Genomic DNA, 10475 nt, shown 5'->3' on the forward strand with positions numbered 1-10475 from the left:
GCTCTGCGGTTGCTTTCTGGGGATGTTTTGTGGTGGTTCCTAACTTTAATTATGCCATATTTCCTTCCATTAGCCACCTGTAGTACATATTTTAATTAGGGGACTGATGGTAGGGATTTCCCATCGGCAGAAATAAAACCTCCAACTTCCCATAATGGTAAAAATACAGTGAGGCTGTTGCACACATCCATGTTGTCAGTGTAATGTCAATTCTGCTGGAACGTGGTAGTTCCGTTCTCATGCAACCCTATTGTTGCAACTGCCACACAGTGTGTTTAACTCTTATATTTAGCAAAGAAACTGTGAGTCAACTCTTAATAATAATAAGTAATAGCATTTATTTATTTAACACAATTAATATTATAATAACAAAATACACTACAAACTAACAATTTACACCGTAAATCTAATAAACGACCTTTTGTGCCTTAACTCTGGATGATCATATCCCAGAGTTTGGCTTTGATCCACGTGGTGATGGTCAGCTGGTCTTCTCCCTGGGTAATACCCCAGGGGTATCTTCTTCTCTTGGTGGCTGGTCTCGAGTCACCGCTCCTGAGGGTGGTGTTGCAGCCATTATTATACTTAGAAGTCTTCGTGCCCTTTTGGGAGGGTCTTCGATGTTCACCGATAGATTGATCAGGGTTCGATCACCCTGATTGATTCGACCCAACCAGGCGTTGATGTGTCGATGGCAGGATGGTCCTTGAGCATTCACTCCTGGAGGTGTTAGGGGACATACAGCTCAGGTAGCCTTTTCCAAATAAGGATGTGAGGCTCCCCTTCATCTGGTAGACAACTCAATGTTTCTGATTGGCCCGGGGATGGCATTCAGGTCGATTCTATTCAATTCAAACTCAAGTCTGTCAGTAGCCTGCCTGGATTATGCAGCTTATTATAGAATCATTGAGCACAGTCACTTTTGGCCAAAGCTTGCCTCAATTTCCCGGCATGCCTCATTTAATGTCCCTTTTTTTCATAAGTCCTTCGTTTTGAGCAGCCTGTCTGGCCACACCATCTTATAACAAAATCCCGTAATAGCAGCACCATTTAAACTAATGGGGCTGGAATCGTGTTATAACCAAAACACGCTTTAAACGTTCACACTTCAGAAACAGTGTCCCCCCAATTCGTGTCCCCAACACGGGTTATAGCAGAACAACCTGGATATTTCTGTGGGTGAAGGGAACAGATCGGGGTGGCTGACCACAATGGCTACAGCTGCTAGTTCTGCAGCTTGACCGCTGAGATGGCCAGGTAATTTTAAAGCGGGTTCAGTAAGTGGCTTTCCCAGCGTGACTGTCATATATATACCATAGCCAGTAATCTGACTGCCGTCCTCCACTGTGAAAGAAACATCTAGACAGATTTTGACTGCGGTTTCTATGCTCCTATCCTTTTGTCTCATCTCTAACCATCTCTCATGCTGCTTTAGGATGAAAAGGCCAGCGTGGTGTCTTGCTGCTATTATTTGGCGGTCATATTAGTCTCCCCCATAATTTAGTTTATCGGCTAGGAAGGTGGACACCTTGGTATGTCTGACTGTGATGTCCCGACCTTGAAACAGTAAGAGTCTATTGTGTGACTCGAATCTGGCTCTCTGAGCTGCCCAAAAGACTGCAAGGAGATGTCGTTCGCACATGGAAAACACTTGCTCCACGGGCTGTAGGATCCTGGAGGCATAGGTCACTGGGCCTGAACAGCAGCTATTGTTATGGTTTGTGGCTGCAACTTCTAAGGCGTTTGGTACATCAGGGTTGTGAACTAGCAAAGCTGGTGCGAGGGTGTGTTTTAAATCAGTTATTGCTTTTATATGTTGGGATGTTCAATTCCAGGTGGCATTCTTTTCCAGCAATTCTGAGAGTGGGGGTGTTTTGGTAGTGAACCCATCGATGTAGTTCCTGCAGTATCCCACTAGACCTAGGAAAACTCAGAGTGGGAAATCTCAGGGGAGTGGGAGTTAATCTATCCACTTTTGATGAATGTCTCTTTTGCCATGGGTGACTATGGTTCTCAAGCATGTAAGTCAAAAAGTGTGGTGCTGGAAGAGCACAGCAGGTCAGGCAGCATCCAAGAAGCAGGAGAGTCGATGTTTTAGGCATACGTCCTTTATCGGGAATGTAAGGGTTGGGGAGGGAGAGGTTGGTGGGGGAGGAGGCTGAGAGATATATAGGAGGGGGGGCTGGGGGAAGGCGATAGATAAATGAGGTGGGGGGTGATAGTGATAAGTTGGAGAGGAGGGTGGAGTGGATAGGTGGGAAGGAAGGTGGACAGGAAGGACAGTTCAAGAGGGTGGTGCCGAGTTGAAGGGTTGGATCGAAGATGAGGTGGGGGGAGGGGTGATTAGGAAACTGGTTGATGTTGATGTTGTGTGGCTGGAGGGTCCCAAAGACGGACTTCCACCAGGCATCGGGTGGCTTGGATCTGGCGTTGGAGGCAGCCCAGCACTTGCATGTCCTTGACGGAGTGGGAGGGGGAGTTGAAGTGGTCGGCCTCAGGACTGGTTGGTTGGTGCGTATTGTCCCAGAGATGTTCTCTGAAATGTTCCGCAGGTTGGCGTCTTGTCTCCCCAAGGTAGAGGAGACCACATCGAGAACAACGGACACAGTAGATACCATGTATGGACGGTGCAGGAAATACTCTGTTGGATGTGGAAGGATCCTTTGGCGCCTGAGATGAGGTGAGAGGGGAGGTGTGGGCACAGGTTTTACACCTCCCGCAGTGGCAGGGTAGGTGCCGGGAGGGGAGGGAGGGTTGGTGGGGGGCATGGACCTAATGAGGGAGTTGTGGAGGGAATCATCTGTGTAGACAAGAGTTGGGAGGGAAATATATGGTGGTGGGGTCTGACTGTAGGTGGCGGAAATGGTGGAGGGAGGATGATGTGTTGGAGATTGGTGGGCTGGAAGGTGAGGATCGGGGGGCGTTCTATCCTTGTTGCAGTTGGAGGGGTGGGTTTCAAGGGCGGAGGTGCAGAAAGCTCACGGCATGGTTGATCACGTGCAAGGGGAAATTGCAGTCCCTGAAATAGGAGGCCATCCGGGGTGTCCTGGAGTGGAATTGCTCCTCCTCGGAGGGAGCAGATATGGTGGAGGCGGAGGAATTGGGAGTAAGGAATCATGTTTTTACAGGAGGGGCTGGGTGGGAAGAGGTGTAGTCCAGGTAGTTGTAGGAGTCGGTGGGTTTGAAATAGGTATCTGTATTGAGTCGGCCATTGAGATGGAGACAGAGAGGTCCTGGAAGGGGGGGAGGTGTCTGAGATGGTCCAGGTGAATTTAAGGTCAGGTTGAAAGGTATTGGTGAAGTTGATGGACTGTTCAACCTCCTCGTGTGAGCACGAGGTCGTACTGATACAGTCATCGATGTAGCGGAGGAAAAGGGGGGGAATGGTGCTGATATAACTCCGGAAGATGGACTGTTCCACATACTCGACAAAGAGACAGGCAGAGCTGGGCCTCATGCGGGTCCCACAGCTACCCCTTTGGTCTGAAGGAAGTGGGAGGAACGAAGGAGAAGTTGTTGAGGGTGAGGACCAGTTCCATCAATCAATTGAGCATGTTGGTTGAAGGGTACTAGAGGTCGATGAAGAAATGGAGGGCTTGGAGGCCTTTGCTGTGGTAGATGGATATGTATAGGGATTGGATTTCCATGGTGAAGGGATTTTCCCAAAACATCAACTCTCCTGCTCCTCGAATGCTGCCTGACCTGCTGTGCTTTTCCAGCACCACACTTTTTGACTCTGATCTCCAGCATCTGCAGTCCTCACTTTTTCCCAAGTATTTATCCCTAGGCTGTCGAATCTACACCTTTTTTGTGTTTATTTTACAACCTAGCATGTGTAAAAGGTTAAGTAATTCACCCAGGCATTGAATGTATTCCTCCTTTGTTTCGGTTTGTAGGAGTAGGTCATCTACATATTGGATAAGGCAGTCAAGCCGGGAAAACGTCTCTCATCCGTTGGCTAACCGTCTATGAAAAATTGGAGGGTAAGTTATGGAACCCGTGCAGCAGCAAGTCCAGGTGTACTGCTGTTCCAGGGACGTAAATGTGAATTTGTATTGACAGGACTGATTTAAGGGTAGGGACATAAACTGTCAAGTATTTCGCTTGTGGGGCTTGCTTCATTATTATAGCTGGGCTAGTGGCTACTGTTGATGCAGTGAGCAGTGTGACTTTATTAAGCTTCCGATAGTCAATGGTTAAACGCCATGACCAGCCAAACTGGAGTATTATTAGTGGAGGCTACAGGTCACCGCACTTCTTGCTCTAAAGGACCTTCAGTCACCTTGGTTACCTCTCCCTCTGCCTGTCTGGGGAAACCGTATTATCTTTGAGGTTTCGAGTCTGGCCCCTTGATTATCCGCTCTCCTGGGATACAGTCATGTTTGTGCTGGGCGAATACCTCCTTGTGTTTGACAATCACCCATCTCATAGGCAGATCCTTGGTCATTGTTAGGGCATTGAACCAAAACTCCCCCATTGTGCTGATTCGATTAGCATAACTTCCTGTTGAAATGATGGGTGAGGCATTGCTAAGCTGAGACATCTGCCATATGCAAGAATTTACTGGATCAACAGCAAGTTTACGCTCAGTCATGTAATCGGCCTGAAGGATGTGTTAGATTAGAGTACTTACAGTGTGGAAACAGGTCCTTCGGCCCAACAAGTCCACACTGACCCGCCGAAGCGCAACCTACCCAGACCCATTCCCCTACATTTACCCCTTCACCTAACACTATGGGCAATTTAGCATGGCCAATTCACCTGACCTGCACACCTTTGGACTGTGGGAGGAAACCGGAGCACCCGGAGGAAACCCACGCAGACACGGGGAGAATATGCAAACTCCACACAGAGAGTCTCCTGAGGCGGGAATTGAACCCAGATCCCTGGCGTTGTGAGGCAGTAGTGCTCACCGCTGTGCCACCGTGCCGCCCAAAGTCAACTACACCTGGTATTCCCAGGTGGTCTCCCATCCAAGTACTAACTAGGCCTGAGTCTGCTTAGCTTCCGAAATCAGACCAGATCGGGCGTTTTCAGACTGCGGCTTGGGGCAGGTCGACTGTGATAGCAGGGTGGTGGCATGTCATGCCTCCGAGTTTAAATCCCATAGGTTCAGTAATGTATTCCTCATGTATATGGCCAGTAAATCTGCTTAAAGCAATAGTCCCTGGGATCTGCCAGGCTGGATTATTAAATCTCAAGGTGATCAGGGTTGTGTGGGAACCTCTGGTATCCCAAAGAAATTCTGTGGGGTGACCTCCTACCTTGCCATTGACTAGTGCTCTACCTACAGTATCCCATTTTGTGTTGCAGACCCACACTGAGGAGCAGAAGCCTGATATTGTAATACGGATGCCTTGTGGGTTGGAGGTAGGGGGCACATTGGTTGGCTAGTATCCACAGCATGGACCGGTCCCTACCGAGTGGAGCCTTCTAACAGGAATTAGTGACGCCCCTCTATCATCCCTTGGTCCCACTGTAGTCGGTGGTCACTGTGGCTATGAGTCCAATCATGCCTGGGTTCCACATTATTGAGCATAGTGCCCTGTGTGCCAGCAGTAGTGGTACCGTGCTGGCTGCCCCCCACCCCCCCATCTCTTCCCCCCCCAGCTGTGTATGGAGGAGCTGGGTTCTTTTGATAAGAATTGCCTCCTCTTCTGTCATTCCTCCACACTAGACCTTGGCTGGATGTTCGGAAAGGAAGCATTTTCTCTTCTTTCTCTGTTTGTGGATCAGACTGAGGGTACGGCTTTCACTATGTTCTGGTCCTAATCTCACCAGGTCTGTACTGACATTTGGTGTTTTACCTTACCTATCCCACCAAGAATCTGCCCCCCACCACACACACACACACGTACACAGACAAAGAAACAGCCATTTGCATGATCAAGAGTAAACATCTGTTGACTTTATTCTTTAAAGAACATTCCCATGTAGACCTTTCTATTCCCTTTGATTTGCTTGAATTCCTGGCCGTCACGTGGGACTTTGTTTTCTTAATTCAGGCTCAAACAAAATTTTAGGGAATATTAGGTTCTGTGGGGTTTAATTTCAGAGCAACAAAGTCACTTCTTATCAGGTCCCACTAGAGTCTCCAATTTGTTGTGCCTGCCACACAGTATGACCGTCTGATCTTATTCTTCTGGCGGTCCCAGCATCGAGTTCTCATCTCGGTTGGTGGTCACAAGTCTCCACTCCCGAGGGTGGTGTTGCAGTGATTCTTATACTTGGAAGCTTTCACGCCCCTTTGGGTGAGTCTTTGATTCCTACCAATGGATTGATCAGGTCTTGATCACCCTGAGTGATAGGGCCAATGGGGTGGTCCTTGTGCCTCCATTTCTGAAGGCTAGGGGCACGTAGGTCAGGTAGCCTTTCCCAAATAAGGCTCATTCAGGTGCCCTTTTGTTCTGGAAAACAACTTAATGTTTTCTATTGTCCTGGGAATGAGCTGGGTCAATTGTATATTGTGCTGCAGGCTGTTTGGCTCCATAGCTTATTTATTTAGTTGGTTTTAGCACAGGTACTTCTGTCCAGTGCTTGGTTCAATTTCCCAGCATGCTTTATTAATTGTCCGGTTTTCGTAAATCCGCCATTTTGAGCAGACTATCCGGCCACAGTTTGAAAAACTGTTCCTCAGGCAAAAACCTCATCCTTACCTCTGCAAGTGAATGCAGGAGGAATAAATAAGTTATAAGTATTAAGTTAAGTAAGTAAGAATTAGTACATTTGCAGATGACACCAAAATTGGTGTTGTAGTGGACGGTGAGGAAGGTTATCTCAAGAGTAGAACGGGACCTTGATCGGATGGGCAATGAGTTGAGGAGTGGCAGGTGAAGTCTCATTTAGATAAATGCTAGGTGTTGACTTTCTGTAAGGCAAACCAGGGCAGGACTTATACATAATGGTCCAAAGGAGTGTTGCTGAACAAAGAGATCTTGGCAGGGGGGGAGGGAGCAGTGGGGCAGGTTCATAGTTCCTTGAGGGTAGAGTCACAGGTAGACAGTTAGGAAAGAAGATGTTTGGTACACTTGCCTTTATTGGTCAGTGCATTGAGTAGAGGAGTGAAAATGTTGCTCCTCAGGTCCCTCTTAAATCTATGGTCCTCTAATTTTGGACTCCCCTACTCTCAGGCAAAGATCTTGACTATTTACCCTATCCATGCCCCTCATGATTTTATAAACCTCTATAAGGTCACCCCTCAGCCTCCCACTCTCCAGACCAGAAAAAATAGCCCCGGTCTATTCAGCCTCTCCCTACAGCTCCCTACAACCTTCTCGACATCCTTGTAAATCTTTTCTGAACCCTTTCAAGATTAACAACGTTCTGCCTATAGCAGGGAGACCAGAACTGAATGCAGTATCCCAAAACTGGCCTAACCAATGTCCTGTACAGCCGCAACATGGCCTCCCAACCCCTAGTCTCAATGCTCTGACCAATAAAAGAAAAAAACCCGAACCATTAAGTGTATATATCCTGCCCTGATTTGCCTTTCCAAAATGTAGCACTTCACATTTATCAAAATTAAACTCTATCTGCTACTCCTTGGCCCATCTGATCAAGGTCCTGTTGTAATCTGAGGTAACCTTCTCTGCTGTCCACTACACCACCAATTTTGGTGTCATCTGCAAACTTACTAACTGTACCTCCTATGTTCACATCTAGATCATTTATATAAATGACGAAAAGCAGTGGACCCAGCATGGATCTCTGTGGCATACCACAGGTCACAGGCCTCCAGTCTGAAAAGCAATCCTCCACCACCACTCTCTGTTTCCTACCTTCTTGTCAATTTTGTATCAAATGGCTAGTTCTCCCTGTATTTCATGTGATCTAATTTTGTTAACCAATCTACGATATGGAATGTTGAATGCCTTACTGAAGTCCATATAGACAACGTCCAGTGTTCATCAATCCTCACCATTTCTTCAAAAAACTTCAAAAATACATGCAACTACATGCAAATCCTATCCCTCAGAATCTTCTCCAACAACTTGTCCACCACCAATATCAGGCTCACTGGTCTATAGTTCCCTAGCTTTTATTTACCACCAATCTTAAATAATGGCACCACGTTAGCCAACCTCCAGTCTTCTAGCACCTCCCCCGTGACTATCAATGATGCAACTATCTCATCAAGGGGCCCAGTAATCACTTCACTAACTTCCTACAAAGTTCTAAGGTACACCTGATCTGGTACGAGGGATTTATCACCTTTATGCATTTTCAGACATCCAGCACCTCCTCCTCTGTACTTTGGATATTTTTCAAGATATCACTATTTATTTCCCCAAGTTCTCTAGCTTCCATATCCTTCTTCACAGTAAACACTGATTCAAAATACTTGTTTAGTATCTCCCCCATTTCCTGTGGTTGCCCACATTGGTGGCCTTGCTGATCTTTGAGGGGGCTCTATTCTCTCCCTAGTTACTCTTTTCTCCCTAATGTATTTGTAGAAACCCTTTGGATTCTCCATAACCCTATTCGCCAAAGCTATGTCATGCCCCTTTTTGCCCTCCTGATTTCCCCTTAAGTATACTCCTACTGCCCTTCTACTCCTTTGAGTTTTCACTCGATCCCTGCTGTCTAACCTGACATATGCTTCCTCCTTTATCTTGACCAGAACCTCAATTTCAGTCATCCAGCATTATCTACACCTACCCGTCTTCCCCTTCACCCTATCAGGGACATACTGTCTCTGGACTCGTCATCTCATCTTTGAAGGCTTCCCACTTTCCATTTGTCCCTTTACCTGCAAATATCTGCCTTCAAGCAACTTTTGAAAGCTCTTGCCAAATCATTTTAGAATACTACATTCAATTCTGGTTTCCCTAATTAGATTAGATTACTTACAGTGTGGAAACAGGCCCTTTGGCCCAACAAGTCCACACCGACCTGCCAAAGCGCAACCCACCCAGACCCATTTCCCTACATTTACCATTTCACCTAACACTACGGGCAATTCAGCATGGCCAATTCACCTAACCTGCACATTTTTGGACTGTGGGAGGAAACCGGAGAACCCGGAGGAAACCCACGCAGACACGGGGAGAATGTGCAAACTCCATACAGTCAGTCGCCTGAGGTGGGAGTTGAACCCGGGTCTCTGACACTGTGAGGCAGCAGTGCTAACCACTGTGCCACCATGCCAACCCCAAATATAGAAAAGATATTGTTAAATTGAGAGGATGCAGAAAAGATTTGCAAGGATGTTGCCAGGATTGGAGGGTTTGAGCTACAGGGAGATACTGAGTAGGCTGGGACTGTTTTCCCTGGAGTGTCAGAGGCTGACGGGTGACCTTATGTAGGTTTATAAAATCATGAGGGGCATGGATGGGATGAATAGCCGAGGTCTTATTCCCATTGTAGAGGAGTCCAAAACTAGAAAGCACAGGTTTAAGGTGAGATCGGAAAGATGTAAGGGGCAACTTTTTCATGGTTTTATGGAATGAGCTGCCAGAGGAAGTGGTGGAGGCTGGTACAATCACAGTCTTTAAAAGGCATCTGAATGGATATATGAATAGGAAGCATTGAGGGATGGACCAAACGCTGGCACATGGGACTAAATCAGTTTAGGATATCTGGTCGGCATGGATAAAGTTGTGTGTTGTACATCTCAATGATTCTGTTATACCTAACACTATGGGCAATTCAGCATGGCCAATTCACCTAACCTGCACATTTTTCATTAACGTAAACTTAAGCAAAGCAGCTCTGCCCTATCCTAATTCCCATTCATACATCAGCCTATGCTCGCTGACCTAGTGGAAACATTGCCTCAATTTTAAAATGTTCATCCTTTGCATTGCAGCTCTCTGTCTCTGTTTTCTCCCTCAGCTGTACAACCCTCCAAGATCTCTATGCTTATCTCTCTGGCTTACCTACTCTCATAATTTTAGTCATGCCACCCTTGGTGGCTGTCCCTCCAGTTGCTGAGTCACAAAGGTCAGGAACAAGATGTGAAACTCCCACCCAAAACCTGCTTCAATCATTGCTCAGACCCCAGCTGGACCTAGTGGCCAGTTCTGGCCATTAAGCTTCAGGAAGACCCTGAGCAAAGGGTCCACAGGAGCTTCACCAGGATAGTATTAGGCATGAGAGTCTTCGGTTTTGTGAGAATCAGAAAAACTGATATTGTTCTCACAGAGAAAGTGAATGAGAGGTTCTGAGTGATGAAAGGTAAATAGGCACTAACTGTTACCAGTGTTATAAAGGTCTTTCACTGTGTCTCCTGGTTACAGTATTTGCAAATAGAACCAGAGGCAAGTTCAATGTTTTTCCCTATTGCTGCGAGTTATTATAGGCAAAAATACAAGGCCTGAAAGGAAAGATTCATTAAAAGCTTTGAAAAAAAAGTTTAGGTAAAATACCTGAAGGGGAAAAAAATGGTGGAAAGCAGTAGTGCAGATCACTGCTGCATCATCCTGTGATGCTATGTCACTCAGGGTAATGTTATTTCAGCACAAAGTCAAACCTGG

This window comes from Chiloscyllium plagiosum, unplaced genomic scaffold, assembly GCF_037043375.1.
Source record: "Chiloscyllium plagiosum isolate Xiang-an unplaced genomic scaffold, Cpla_swu_hap1 HiC_scaffold_15, whole genome shotgun sequence".
NCBI classification, from domain to species: domain Eukaryota; kingdom Metazoa; phylum Chordata; class Chondrichthyes; order Orectolobiformes; family Hemiscylliidae; genus Chiloscyllium; species Chiloscyllium plagiosum.